Consider the following 14674-nt stretch of genomic DNA (forward strand, 5'->3'; position numbering starts at 1 on the left):
GAGTAGAAACTGCATTATGGCGAGCACAGTGAACTGACAATGAATATTTAATATTTAATGAATAGCTAATATTATACTTTTATTTATGCTCATTCATATTTGTTAGATATTAGAAATATTACACTGCACTTAAAAGTTGAGTGGAGGAACACAAATAAAGCCTTCACAATAACATGTAACTGGAAGACGGATGTGAGTAGCATGAGGCACGAGCTGCTCATAGGAAACTGAAATCTTTTGACTAGATCCTAAATCCTGATGCCCCTGGCTTCCAGCTCAGCTATTTAGAAGTCGTCCGTGAGTCTAACTGCCTTTCACTTAGCAGTGTTGTCTCTTCTCCTGCTCTTCTTTTAGTGTTGGTATTCTGCAGTTTTATTTTCAGGTGTTTACATGCAAACTTTCTTATAATTTATCCAGTCTCATGTTCCATAGGCGTTCACAATCTGTAGATTAAGTATTTTTCAACATTTCTGGAAAATTCCCTGCTATTAAATATTTATTTAATTATTTCCCCCCACTTCCTTATTTCTACTTTCTGATTTTAGAACACCAATTACACATTTCACATTTTTTTCATTCTGTTCATCATGTGTCCCATGGTCCATATTCTCAGGTAATTTGCACTGACTTTGTTTCTGTGATGTTTCTTTCTTTGATGATTATTTCTTTGAATCACAAATGTAGCTGGATCGAGGGAGGTGCCAAGATGGCAGACTAGAGAGACTCACAGGTTGCCCTCTCCCACAAATACACCAAGAATTACATCTACAGACCCAATGAATTGCACAAAACACCTACTGAGCTTTGGCAGAATGTTTCTCACTTCAAAATACAGGAGGATTTTAGCAAAATCCAGTAAGAGAAAAAAGAAAAAGAAAATTGGTGCATGACTGGTCCTGCAGGGAGGGAGTGGCAAAGGAAGAAAGGCACCATCACGCTGGGATGCCCTCTCTCCATCTGGGAGGTCAGTAGGGACAGAAGTGAAGCTTCCAAGGCGGCAGCTGCTTGGCAGACAGAACTAAGAGAAACTGGCATAGAGGGTCCCTGTGATCCCCAGCCCTAGATGCAAGTCAGAAAAGACAAGCCGAAACTGGCTGCTAGAGATCGGTGACCACCCCAGGGAGAGGGCGAGGACCCACTGCACAGAGGGAGCCTCAGGGGGCTAGAGGGGGAGGGGTATGAGTTCTGGCTGAGTGTGTGTGGGACAGAATGAATAGAAACAGAGAATGCTATGAAAAGGAAATAGAAACTATAAAGAGGAGCCAATTAAAAACATAAAACTCAATGGCTGAGATAAGAGCTGAGCTAAAGGCAGTCAAAAGCAGACTAGATAATGCAGAGGAATGAATAAGTGACTTAGAAAATGGGTAACAGAGGTCAACCAATCAGAACAGCAGGCAGAAAAACAAATAAAAACCAATGAAAGCAATATAAGGGACCTATGGGATAAAATAAAGTATGCAAACCTATGCATAATAGAGGTCCCAGAAGGAGAAGAAAGAGTAAAGGGGATTGAAAAGGTATTGGAAGAAATCATGACTGAAAACTTCCCAAACCTAAAGAAGGAATCAGATATCCAAGTACAGAAGCACAGAGGGTCCCAAACAAGAAAAACCCAAACAGTCCTACACCAAGACATATTATAATTATACACCAAGACATGTTATAATTAAGATGACCAAAGTTAAAGATAAAGAAATGATTCTAAATGAAAAACTCTCATAATATTATAAAAGATATTATAGTATTATAGGCCGGCATTAGTGAAAGACATCACTTCAAATGAAGTAACTTGTATTCTGAGATTCCCTTCTCTCTTTCTCTCCTTGTTTATCATCTAATTCACATATTTTATTGCACAATTAATGAATGAGGGTTTAGACTCTGAAATAAAAGTAATTTTAAGTTATTTTTACCTGAAGCATTGTTAACAGGATAGTGATAATGCCCAATGAAAGAAAATGCTTAAATGCTTCAAGGGGAATAAATGATATTGTCAGCATTTAAAATACGTGTTTTCCAGAGCTCAGTTTTAAGTAATTTGCATTACTTACTTTTAAAAAAATCAACATTATATTGCCAAACAAAGAAATAAACAAATTCCAAGCATATAAAACCTTTGAGAATTTACCGTTAGTCACAGAAGGCAAGACCATTTTGCAAGTTGCATCTTCTCACATATGTTTTTCAAGCTTACCTAGCCAAATTTTATTTTTAAAATGTTCAACTGAAAATGGTGTTTAAATATCAGCCCCATGTCCTTCTATTCTTATACTAATCCTTCCATAGTAATCACTCATTCTAAAGTAATAAATACATTAAATGGATTTAGGACCCAATCTTTATCTTTTTTCTTCATCTGACTTTCTGTGTCCTGTAAGATATGTGAATATGGGTCCCCTTGGATATTTCAGATGCAAAACAGAGAAACCAAACTCATTCCGTTCTCATAACAAAATAGTTATGTTCCCTTTCTATCAATCTTGAGATTTTTCCTTTTTTGCTCTGGGAATAAACTTAAAACCCTCTCTGCTCTTCCTCTCCTTTGTCCCTTTAATCTATCCTAAAGAACTGTACTATTTGTTTGCTTTCATGGCTTCCGGCAATAACATGCCTCTCTATTTCCATTGCCTCTGTTAGAATGAGGACATCGTTTCATGACTTGCTGGGACTAGAGAATTTTCAAAGATCCTTTCTAATTCTAGTATTTTATTGTTATTTTTTAACTGATCCCTCTGACCAGACTGTGGATTCTTAAACTCAACTACAATGGTAATAAACCAGGTAGAGGACATTGGAGATGAAACTGGAGCAATCACTTAATACTATCCACCAAAAAATGCCATAATCTCGGTCTGCTCCGACTGTACAATTTTTAATTACATTTTCCTCAAATGCCCTTCATTCCAACTTGTCAGTCTAGCACAGTGCATATCTATAGCATCTTACATGCTTTTGTTAGTGGTCTTCACACCATAAGATATTCCCTTCTCATGGGCTCCCCAATCCCAAATTTGCCAAATTCGGCTTAATTCATCTTTTCCAGGTAGTTTACATAGTGACAGGAAACCAAAACTTGCGTGTTAACTAGGGCTCAGCTGGTAACTATGCCACTGACCAGAGATATCACTTTCACTAACCTCAGCTTTCTCATCGCAAAATGAAATTAGTAATAGTAATAAGAATCATACTTTTTCTTTATAAAATTGTGAGAATTGTAATGAGATAAAGCATATAAAGTGTTGTAGTAGAGTGCCTATGTTAAGTAAATGGGGTTATTATTGCTGTTGTTATTTGTTGTTGTTATTATTATTATTATATTATTATTATTAAATTCCATGACATGTCCCCATTACTCCAGCCTATATTTGATAACTCATCCCAACCTCTATTAACTCAGCAATATTGAGCCCTACAGTCTTCAGTAATAATTGCTCTTTAATTGTTCTAGGTATTTGCACAGCAATCTGCTTATATGAGTATTTTCCGAACGGGTACTGAGAAGACATTTAATAAGTAGTCATCAAACAATTTATTACGTGCTTTGCTATTTTTGAAATTGAGAAATTCACAGAAAGATAAAATAGAACCAATATCATTGAGTGTTTATCATGAATTTGAAAAGTTCTCAATGCTCAGCAGCTATAAATATATTTGAATATTCTACTACACACAGTTTTACCATATACGTTCATTCTTTAAAACTAAAATACACACATAAACATATACACACACCCCAAGTAAACAGCTTACCTTAAGGCTGTTCTGAAATTAGCTTCAGAAACCACCCAAAGCAGATATCTACGAATCAATAATTATGAAGTTACAGTCAGTTAGCTTGAAGATAAAGATGTTTTTACTTTAAGCAAAGATTTTTAACATTTTCTCCAAAAATCAGTAATGTTTTAATCTTCTAGAAGTCTTTATTTATTGCTTTGATCCCTACAGTAATATTTTGGAATATTTATAAAATACATTTTAAAAATTGGTAAATACTTTTTAGCTAAAGAAATATGACTTATAACCTAAATGAATTTTTATTGTTTGCAAAGCTTATTGGTGAATTATATCAAATTCATCATATATATAAAACACCATCTTATTCAGCGTTCTTGAATTGTACTAAAATTAGCATTTTAAATAAGACTACATAACTATAAACTATAAATAAAACTCATAACACTGCTAAACTTGCCCCATTTATGGATATCGAACAGTAGACTAGAATTTATTTTCTGGGAAAAAAAAAAAAGGGGTGTGGAGATCTGCAGAGAGCAAAATCAGAAGAGGGCTGAGGAATGTTCCCTGGATTTGACAAGACAGAGGAGGCTGTTACGGGCTTTCCTCTGGTCAACTGAAAACAGAGTTGACATTTAGAACCCCTCCTTCTTTTAATTAAGGGGGAAACCATGCGATAGGCTGAGGAGAAAAATCTTTTCCAGACATACTTTCATGACTCAGTATTTTCACACAGGAGAATTACAGACCTCTTCCTCAAGAATGAGACACATTTTGTCCATTACAGCAGATCTGGAAAGTAAATCAGTTGAAATGTTGATCTGTCACAAAATTTAACTTTCAGGACTAATAATTTCTTAAGTAACAATGCAAAATTATATCCAATTAGTAGTCTAAAGAAAATGTAATCTCCCAAGATGACTAATGAAAAATAGCAGAAGGAAGAGAACAGGAAAGGGAGCTCTCGGTTTCTAACTATCAGTCACTTTGATCACTGACATCACCGCTCTAAGGGCAAGCTACTCTTTTCTCTTAAGAGAATGTGAAATCAGATGCAGGAACCAAAATATAAGCAGACACTAAATAAATCAATAAGGATCCACTTTGGCTGTAATAGAGCACAACTAAGAAGACAGTGTACACACAGAGATAATTAACTTTATGGCCTTTTATGATGCTTTATTCACCTCATGATATTGCTTTTGGCTACTCTTGTTCCAGTACTTCACTTTGATGACAAATTTTATGAAAGGCAGAAATAACAATGGCCAACTCTCCCCTTATCACACTTAAGATAGTAAAATAACAGAATTCATACTGCATTTAAGTTGTGCCTAATACATGAAGGGGAAAGACTAGTCTCTAATGGAACCCTTAGGAAAGGAGAGAAAGGTTTACCCAGGGAGCTCTGACACACACTCAGCATAAGATTGGGCCCATATTTAATGCCCAGCCTGAACTGAGATTTAAATTTTCTGTTTTGAATGATCAAGACAGTTGCCCAAAGACAGAGACCCAAGTGTGAGAGGGCAGTGTTAGTGAGTCTTCCAGTGGCTTACACAAAATCTCCCCACGTCTGACTTCATCCCTCTTGTCTCATCTGAGATCTTTTGTCTCAGACGTGGCTGTGGATTCGCCTGTTCCTAGCACTTTACTCATCTATTCAAAGACGGCTTGAGCGACCTAAGACAGTCATCGCTTCCATCCCAAGATTAGCATTCCTTGTGTGGAGAGCACTTCCATTTCAAGACCTTAAGTTTGTTTTGCATCCAATTTTTTTTTTTTCATGTCCTTGGTTTCCACCTTTAGCTGCTTATAGATGAGGCAGTTCTTGCTAACAGGTGATCTTACTAGTGAGCATGTGATTGCTGTCTAGTGTAAGACAAAGCCTGATTCATTAGTCATGCCGCTTCATAAAGAAAAGAGACTTCTGTCAGCCTTGCACAAAATTCTTTAAAAGAGAAAGCCTACCCTTTGGTGAGATCAGTCATTCTAGGAAAGACATCACATCTTCTTACTCAATGAGCCCTGAACCTCTATCCAAAACAAGAGGCTTGAATAGAGTGCTTTGACCTTTCCTTAAAGTCCTTCTTATTTCATTAATGGCATTTTGAGATGAACCTTAAAATGAGACTTGGTTTCTCCTCAAAAAAAAAAAAAAAAATACACTCTATAAAAAGCTGAGACAAAGACAATTATGAGAAACAATTTCAAATTTAATTTTATATGTTGGACATCCTAGAACCATATTGTAGCTTCCCACTACAAGATCTTAAGAACCCAGATTAAATTTAACCTCAAATTCCTTATATTTGCTCCAAGAACTACAGTGATTTTGGGGAGATTCAGATTTCCAGCTAAAATGAATCCTCATAACAATGGAGGGGGGAGAAACAAGAGCTAGACTGCACTGAACTGTGCTTATCTATGAAAATCTTTCTTAATCCAGTCATATGCATCCTGTTGTACTTTGTGCCTATATTTTTATATCAGTGGAAATGGTACTTTTTATAATCAATTTTTTCTTTTAAAAAGAGATTTCAATTCTGCTACGAATTTCATTTAACCTTGAGGACTTCTATATTAGATCCCAAAGTATTTCTTAACTGCTTCACAGTTAATAAAGGAAAATTTAACTTTCATGGCTTGACTCTAACACACATTACAAAGAATGTCTTAAAAAAAAAAAAAGAATGTCTTCAGTGACAGCAAACTTCTTGGAGGATGTAATTATAATTAAGGTCCAATCCCTGGCCGTTGATATTTAAGACACTGGAAAGCTTGATAAAAAATAAATCTCTTAAGGCTTGCTGTATATGTCCTGGCTCCATAACTAATTATACATTTAGGTGTATCTACACATCCATATGACACAAGAAAACTAGCTTTTAAATTATAAATTTCTTTGGTAGAATTTTTGTAAGTGGCAGGTGAAAAAAAGTGAGGAGGGTTAAATTCTTATTCATTTTTAAAAATGAGAAGTAACACACAGAAGAAATTTAAGTAATTCAAAACAAATAGATGGGAAATTGAGTATTTACTAGACTTTTTGAATGATATGTTGAATTAATTTGACCTATTTTTCTTAATGAACTTGATCTTTATAATAAAATAATAGCTATTATTGAGAAATAATTATTTACCAAGCTTTTAACATTCACTATTATTTTTTAAATCTTGCAAAACAGTAATTGTCTTCCCGTGTGAAAGGTATGTTTTCAGCTACTTGCTTTAATGAACAAAATAGGTACTCATAGAATTCCCTGAGTTTCAATTAAAAATAGTTTCCAACAAGGAACTAACTCCATCACTATGTCATCAAACCCATGGCTCTTCTGAATATTAAATGGACTTTTCCCCACTATCACTTTTTAATGTTAAAAGAAGGAAAAAGATCAGTTGTTGGAAAGCTTATTTCTTACAGGAAACACTTTCTAGGTGGTGCCAATAAAAATCTAGTGAAAAGAAACAAGTTGATCTGCCTTAGTGTTCTTTTTTTTGTTGTTGTTGTTTATGTTGTTTGGTTTGGGGCAAAGCCTAAAGAACTGTACATGTTTAAGGCAGCATACTGAAAGTAACTGTTCATTGTTGATCCATTAAAGATATTTTGGAAGGAAAAATCAGATACACCATGGTCCAGATTAATACAACCTTTGTTTTTTCATATGTGTAAAATTGAGCAAAATGGAAGTTCAAGTGAATTAATATTTTTAAAGTGATCAAAAAGGCATAGATTAGCAAACTTCTTAGGTAAAAGGCCAGATCGTAAATGTTCTGTGCCTAATGGACCAACAGATCCCAGTGAAAACTGCCCACCTGTACCACTGTGGTGGGAAAGCAGCTTAAACAACACACACATAAGTGTGTGTGGCCGCGTCCCAGGAAACCTTTATTTACAAAAACAGTAAGAGGCTGGATAAGACTCATGGCCTTTAGTGTGCTGACCCTAAAATAAGAGAATAATAAAATATAATCATAACATGGAAATGATGAAGCCAAGACACTTTGTCATTGTGTGTTAATAGCCTTCTCATCATTTTGTCCGAAATGACTAGCAGCAACATTCAGGTATAAACATTAAATTCTAGGCTATTCCTTTAGTTATTGGAAAAACAGGACAATTATTCTTCTAAGTCTTTTGAAATGTCCTCAAATGGTATACTCTCAGAGACCAAAATTTTAATGATTTATAGTGAGCGATTAAAGCCAACAGTATTTTCATCTCTTCTTTATGTTAGTGTAAGGAATTCCACAATATGGCATCTTATAATGACTTGTCCTATTGGGGCAATGGACTGAGAACATCTGCAGGTAAACTTGAAGTTGCTTAATATATATATATTATATATTATATTAATATATATATTATATATTACATATTACATATTATATATACACATATATACATATATATACACACAAAAATGTATATTTCTTATTTACATTTGCTAAAAACTCTCTGAAAGAGTTAGTAGTGTTAGTCATATTTTATGAGTCATGAATTTGAAGTTTAAAGTGGTTAAGTACCCTACCAAGGTTACATAGCTGTAGGGCGGGGATGTGAACAACACAGACACACTCAGTATTCCTGTGTACGGCTGTGCAGTTAGCACACTCCTTAGAACACTATGGATAAGGAGATAGACCAGGGGGACTGGGATATTTATTACTGAATTTTCCCCCACAAGTGACAATAGAGTTCCTTTGTCTTACAAAATCAGTATTATGACTATATTTTTGATAAAAAGATGTATATTTTAGAAGAATTATTTTCCTAATTCACAGCAATGTGTCCTATGTAATAGCACCAGTCCTGGCCTGATTCTGAAGACCTTGTTCTTTTACACTATGTTAAGCTTTGTGTCAGGACAGCCCCCTGGAGGGTTACAAAAAGTAAAATCTTGAGAGAATTCTGTGTTCCTAGACTGTATATGTAACATTAGTCTCTCCCTTGCCTGTAAGTCCTGAGAATTGTTTATTATTATGAAAACAGGAAAAGGTTTATATATAATGTAAAAGAAATTTCAAGATAGAAATGACAGGACTTGGTAACTAAGTGGATATAGAGAACTAAAAAACAGGTAGGAATTAAGGATCCTATAAACATTACAGGATAGTTGACGAGATGTATGAATATATTATTAATTAGAATTGGGAGATAAAGTCTGGAGGAAGGGGAAAGATGGCTTTTTAAGGTTCAGTGTGAGATGATGGAGGAATCAAAAGGAAAGGGGAAATCTGTACCCCTACTTAAGAGAGTGATTAAGGATGGGGCTGGGGATTTGGGTGTTACTTTCATGGAGGTGTGAGAGCTAATGCCAAGACAATGATAGAAAATAGGTGGGAAGAATCTAGGACTGAGAGAGGTGAACCCTACAAGATGAGCCAAAAAAAAAAAAAAAAAAGAATTCTGTGAAACTGGAATTAGAGAAGGGATATGACAAGTTAAAAATAGTATCTCTGGAGTCAAAAACAAACAAAAATGTGTTAATAGAAAGAGATTCTCAAGAATGTTTCCTACCTCAGAGAGTTCCAGGAAGATGAGAACTGTGCAGAATCACTCCATCTGGCAACTCAAGAGTAACTGTGAACTCTATGAGGTCGATCTCAATCCAATAATAAAGTGAGGGGCCAGAATAGGGTGGGGTATAAAGATATAGAAATAGAGCGTGCAGACTATTTTATTAAACCTAAAACTTGAGAGAAGGCAGAAAAGGAGGAAGGAAGGATAGAGAAAGATTTGTTTTCTTTTGTTTCATGCTTGTTTTTTATATATGGAAGCTGTTTGAACATTTTTGAAGTCAGCAAATTATCTGGGGAAGAGGAGCACTTTAAGAGAAAAAGTTGGGGATGAATAACTGACACTATTGTATTTCACAGAAGACCCAAGAATCTCAAGTCACAAATCAGTAGTGGCTGCAAGCGATATTCTGTCCTGGTTCTATCTTCTTCTTTTAAGCAGCTTTATTTAAGTATCATTTGCATATCATAAAATTGACCCATTTTAAGTGTACAATTCAATGAATTTTAGTATATTTACAAGCCTTTACTTTTGTATTATATGTCCTGTATTTGACATAGCCAAAAGAAGTCTTGGTCTTATATGTCTTAGAATATTATAGATACTCCCAACTTAACCATGAAAATAAAAATACAAAACAAAAGAATAAGAGAGAAGTGTCAGTGCTGTGGGCTGCAACAACATTACAGGTCATCATGTGGAATGAAGGAAATGCTGTAAATAATTGCACTTGTAGCTTTTACAATAGAAAATAGTAAGTCACACTGTCTGGCTCAAACTTTCATTTTAGACCATTAAGATTTACCTCGTTCTGCAATTGACTCATAAAGTAATTATACAGCAACAAAGTACTTATGCTAAATTTTTACCTTATATTGACCTCTAAGGTTTATTTTTGTTTGTTTGCTTGTTTGTTTGTGTCCATACTTCCCAGGGCAATTTTGTACCATTTCCAAGTAGCCATTGTGATAGCTTTTGGTGTTTAACCTTGATCTTAGTTTGTGAAAACTTGCTGGTGCCGACAAAAAATAAAACATCATGTAACTCTCTCTGTAGTCTTTCATGAAATTCATGGATGCAGATGTTTGCACACTTTGTTCCTGAATGATGATTTCTGGATTTACAGCTCATTGCTCTATCTGGAATTAGGAGGAAATGTTCTTCAAATTAAGTAAAAAGTAAACAGTACAAAAATGAAGATGAGCTATGGCTTTTTCATGATGTGCCTACATACGTTACCCTTCATCAGGATATCAGACTTAGAGAGATGTGTTGTTTTCAGATTTGAAAGCTTTTTTATCGGCATATTTTTAAAAATCGTGCATTGCCAATAATTAAAATCATTGGAACAACAACAACAAAAATGACACTAAGTAAACGCATTTTACAGCTTGCGGGACACCTTGAACCAGCTTGATTTTTATTTTGTACTCAAAAATGTAATGGAGAAAAGAATTACACAGCAAGAGCTAAACTACCCAAGCTTCTAGATAGTTATACCTCATATCTAAAAATGTCCCCAAATTAAGATCTATGAAAGGAAAACTACTTAAAGAAATATGCATTATATTAAAAACATTATAATTGAACTCTTTATTTGAATATAAGTTAGCTCTTCTCTAAACACAGTATGTAAAGTTACCAAAACAAATCTCTTCTCCATGTAGTAAAGAAAAATAACCACTTTCTTATTAAACAATAAATAGACTTCTGAAGACTTACTTAGCTCTAATTTCTTTCTCAAAGATTTTAATAAATTTTGACCTTAAAAAACCAAAAGAAAGGCTTAAAAAGTTTAAGAGTAGAATAGAAATATAATTTAAATGTTCTCTTATCATAGTAGAACAGGATTAAATAATAACTAAGTTATATATTGAGATAAGTTAAATGTGTGATTTTTACAGTAATTGTTAAAATTTGATTTGCGGGGAAGGGGTGAATTACTTTTTCAGACTTTATCACCTTGAGTTTATTTGTTTGCTAAAATTTTCACACAAGTTGACAATCATCATTCACTTTCTTTTTTTCTCCATGGGAGGAGACTACTAACTCAAATGCATTTTCTATAATCATTATTCAACTATACATTGTCTTGTGAGTCTGCAAATTTTTCTCTCATGGATGACAGAGCTACCATTTCTTCACTTAGACATCCAAAAGTGAATTCTAGTCTTTGAAATTCTCCTGATACTGTAATCATTACTGCTTTCTTAGATTCCATTCCCACCACACTAAGTCCACACTACTTTTGAATCTTCTAAGCAACTCTTTCAAATGTGAAGCTCCTTTTATCAACCATGCTCACTGCTGGACCCTAATTTTGAAAGAAATTCTCCCATGTCTAATTTGATTGCTTCACTGATCAACTCAGCCCACCTATATCAGCTAAGTGATGGTATAACCTTAACAAACTTCTTAGTTTGTGGTACCACATTTTTGCTCGTGAGAATTCTCCGTACTTGCTGTAAACCAGTATTAACCACCGATTCTGAATGACATTCATACAGGATGGGGAAGTCATGGCTTTAAAAACGAACAAGGAAAAAAACCAAAGAAAAATCCAGAACTCTGAATTGATAATGCTGAATATGAATCAATACTGTAATGAGAGAGGTAAAAAGCGAATGCCCAATGAAACTGAATCAGTAACCACAGAATTAAGAATTTATGTTAAGGATAATAAAAATCACTAACAAAGGTTTATTGAGCTCATCCTATGTGCCAGACACTTCTGAGTATTCCAAATATAGGGATAGCCAAAGAGGACAAGTCAAAAACATCTTTGTTCCCATTGAGCTTAAATTTTAGAGAAGGGAAATGCTAAGTGTGCTGATAAAAATAAGTGCTATGAAGACTGTATTTAATCATAACTTATCTGGAGTCCTGCATTCTGTATTAAACATATGCTTCTAATAATTATGTATAAAATATAAATCTTGTCAACTAACATTTGCTGACATATTGGTTTGGGGTTGTTCTCTATCTTTTGTGCAGAAGTTGCTTCTTAAGAACAGGAGTCTTATCTAACACTTGCCACAAAGTACTTAGACTGCCAACATGAACAAAGCAAAGGTCAGAAAACACTTTTTTTTTTAAGTAAAAACTGTTGCGCACTGTTATAAAGCTAATACCTTTGGTTTCATCTTCATTTTGCTTTTGATTTTGGTTATCGAAGTCTCAGTAGCTCCCTACTGTTCACAACAGCACAAATTTAACATACAAAAGTCAATAATGATGTATAATACAGTTCCCTAGGTGTATACAACTACTCTTATATTTTTAAAAATAAACACAGCTTTTCAGGATTTGAAAGGATGGGAAAATATCTGAATTCTCACTCTTGTAGAGGATGAATATAAAAGTAAATATTAAATGCACTTAACCATATTGCCACTTTGTAAAATGCAAAGTGCCAAGCCCAGTCAGTGCAAAAGGAAATAGGCTGGAGACTTAGATTGTTCTGTTTCACGTAACAAGTATGGAATTCAGTTTTCTTTAATTCAGATATTAATTTTTATGGAGCCTACTTTTACTGAAGGTGGCATTCTATACATGCATTAATATCAGAATCCAGAGATATGATGGCTACACTATAATAATCTTTAAAGGGGATAATACATCATGCATTTTTATGCACATTTGCCTATAAAAGACCAATTACTGAAAGCTTGTGCAAATACATTAGATAGATGGACAGATTTAGTTATAAAGATATACATATAGGATTTACTTTGTTGTTAAATATTCTTAATACCACTCTTTGTTTATATATACAGATATATTCTTAAAGAAGCGGAATCATTTAAAGCATAACAATATGATACATTTTGGCACCTTAAAGTTTTTAAAAAACTATATACTTGATTTGAATAAATTCTGTAATTCAGAATTTCATGACAGGGGTACTTCTAAAACCTTATGTTATATGTTAGGTGGAGGAAAGACAAAATATTCTGGCCGGTTTTGAATAGCAGGAAGATAAGGAAGGTGAGAAAATAATGGAATGGAAGAAAGATTATAGTAAATCTAGAATTTGTCTGGTTTAGGAAAAAAAATGACTCACAATAATTCAGCTGCTTCTCTTTCCTGCCCACAATTCTGGATTACACAGAAAGCCATAAAAAACACAGTGTTTTGGACCCTGCCCCTTATCCACATTTAAGTCACTCCTTATAACAGGTGTTACTATGGGAGGAAGTCTGGGGGATATAATATAATTATATAAACTTTTAACCCTGTTTCATCATCCAACAACCTACTTCTGCAAAGAGCAGTTTGAACTCTTGGCTTCTCTTTGAATCTTCCATCACTCTCCTAAGCCCTATCCTGATGCCCCAACACACTGACTCCAAGAATCTCACATTATACCCACTCCTCAGTGCTGCGATGGCTCCCTCCTTCCCTACCCGGAAACTTCTCTCATCAAGGTCGGCGTCCTAATTAGAAGTAAATTAAAGATACATAGATTTTTAGTTTTGACCTCCTTTGACCTTTATGCAGCTGTGTCATCCCTAGTTCTTATTCAGCAGCAAACACACTCTCCTTATTCTGTCTCCACTCCCTAAACCATTCCTTGGTTTCTTTTGTGAGCTCCTTTGACCATCCTTTAGTGTAGACATTCCTCAGACATCTTTCCTTTTATTTCCCTCCTGTGTATACTTCCTGTGGGCAAGTTTATTTCCCCTTCATGAATTTAAAAACCAGATCTGGGCTGATAAACCCCGTATTTCAAAGTTGCTAGTCCAAGTCTCTTTTCTGAGGTCTCTCACTGATCATCTTGACTTGGATGGTCCACAGAGATATCAAATTTAACAAATCTAAAACTGAACTCATTATCATGTCATTACCGATTCCCCAAATGAACCCTCTATTTACATTTCCTGGTTTAGATGTTGGCACCAACTTTCATCCTATTGCTCAAGTCAGAAACCTGAGCACCATCCTGGTCCCTCCCTCGCTCTCACCTCATACTTGTCATATCCAAGTTCTGGTAATGCATTAATTCAAGTATCTGTCAAATCTACCTATTTTTCTTTATCTCCATTTAAACAATCATAGTCCTTCCTTCTACAGCTCTCTCCTATGCTTCTGCAATAGACTGGCTGTTTATAATCATTCCCAGAACAAATCTATTACCCTTCTTGTAGCCAGAGTGACTTTTCTAAACTGTTTTCCTAGTCATTTCATTCCCCTGTTCAAAATCCTTTAGTGGTTCCCCACTCTTTCTCATCCATTCACTCAACTCCTGTTTCATTTACAGACTGTGCATTATGCCAGCCACTTTGCTGAGGGGTAGGGGTGCAGCGACCTCAAGATATTACCCAGCAAGACACTGTTTCTTTCCTGCAGCAAGACATTGGTTCCTCTATTAGATCCCGATTGGCAAGATCAGAATTCTTTCTTAATCATGATGGT

General features: G+C 34.8%; 1 protein-coding gene across 5 annotated transcripts in view; it reads right to left on the reverse strand.

Moving 5' to 3' along the window:
* CNTN1 (contactin 1) overlaps positions 1-14674 on the reverse strand; it is a 286536-nt gene that overhangs the window by 205470 nt on the left and 66392 nt on the right. For 3 of the 5 annotated variants that reach the window (XM_014566827.2, XM_014566826.2, XM_032493301.1), the window contains exon 2: positions 3754-3801. The exons of the other annotated variants lie outside the window; for them this stretch is intronic. The gene's annotated coding sequence lies outside the window, so the exon portion shown is untranslated. The remainder of the gene's footprint in view (positions 1-3753; positions 3802-14674) is intronic. 5 annotated transcript variants of the gene reach the window in all.

The sequence above is a fragment of the Camelus ferus genome, chromosome 12, assembly GCF_009834535.1.
Source record: "Camelus ferus isolate YT-003-E chromosome 12, BCGSAC_Cfer_1.0, whole genome shotgun sequence".
In the NCBI taxonomy this organism is placed as follows: Eukaryota; Metazoa; Chordata; class Mammalia; order Artiodactyla; family Camelidae; genus Camelus; species Camelus ferus.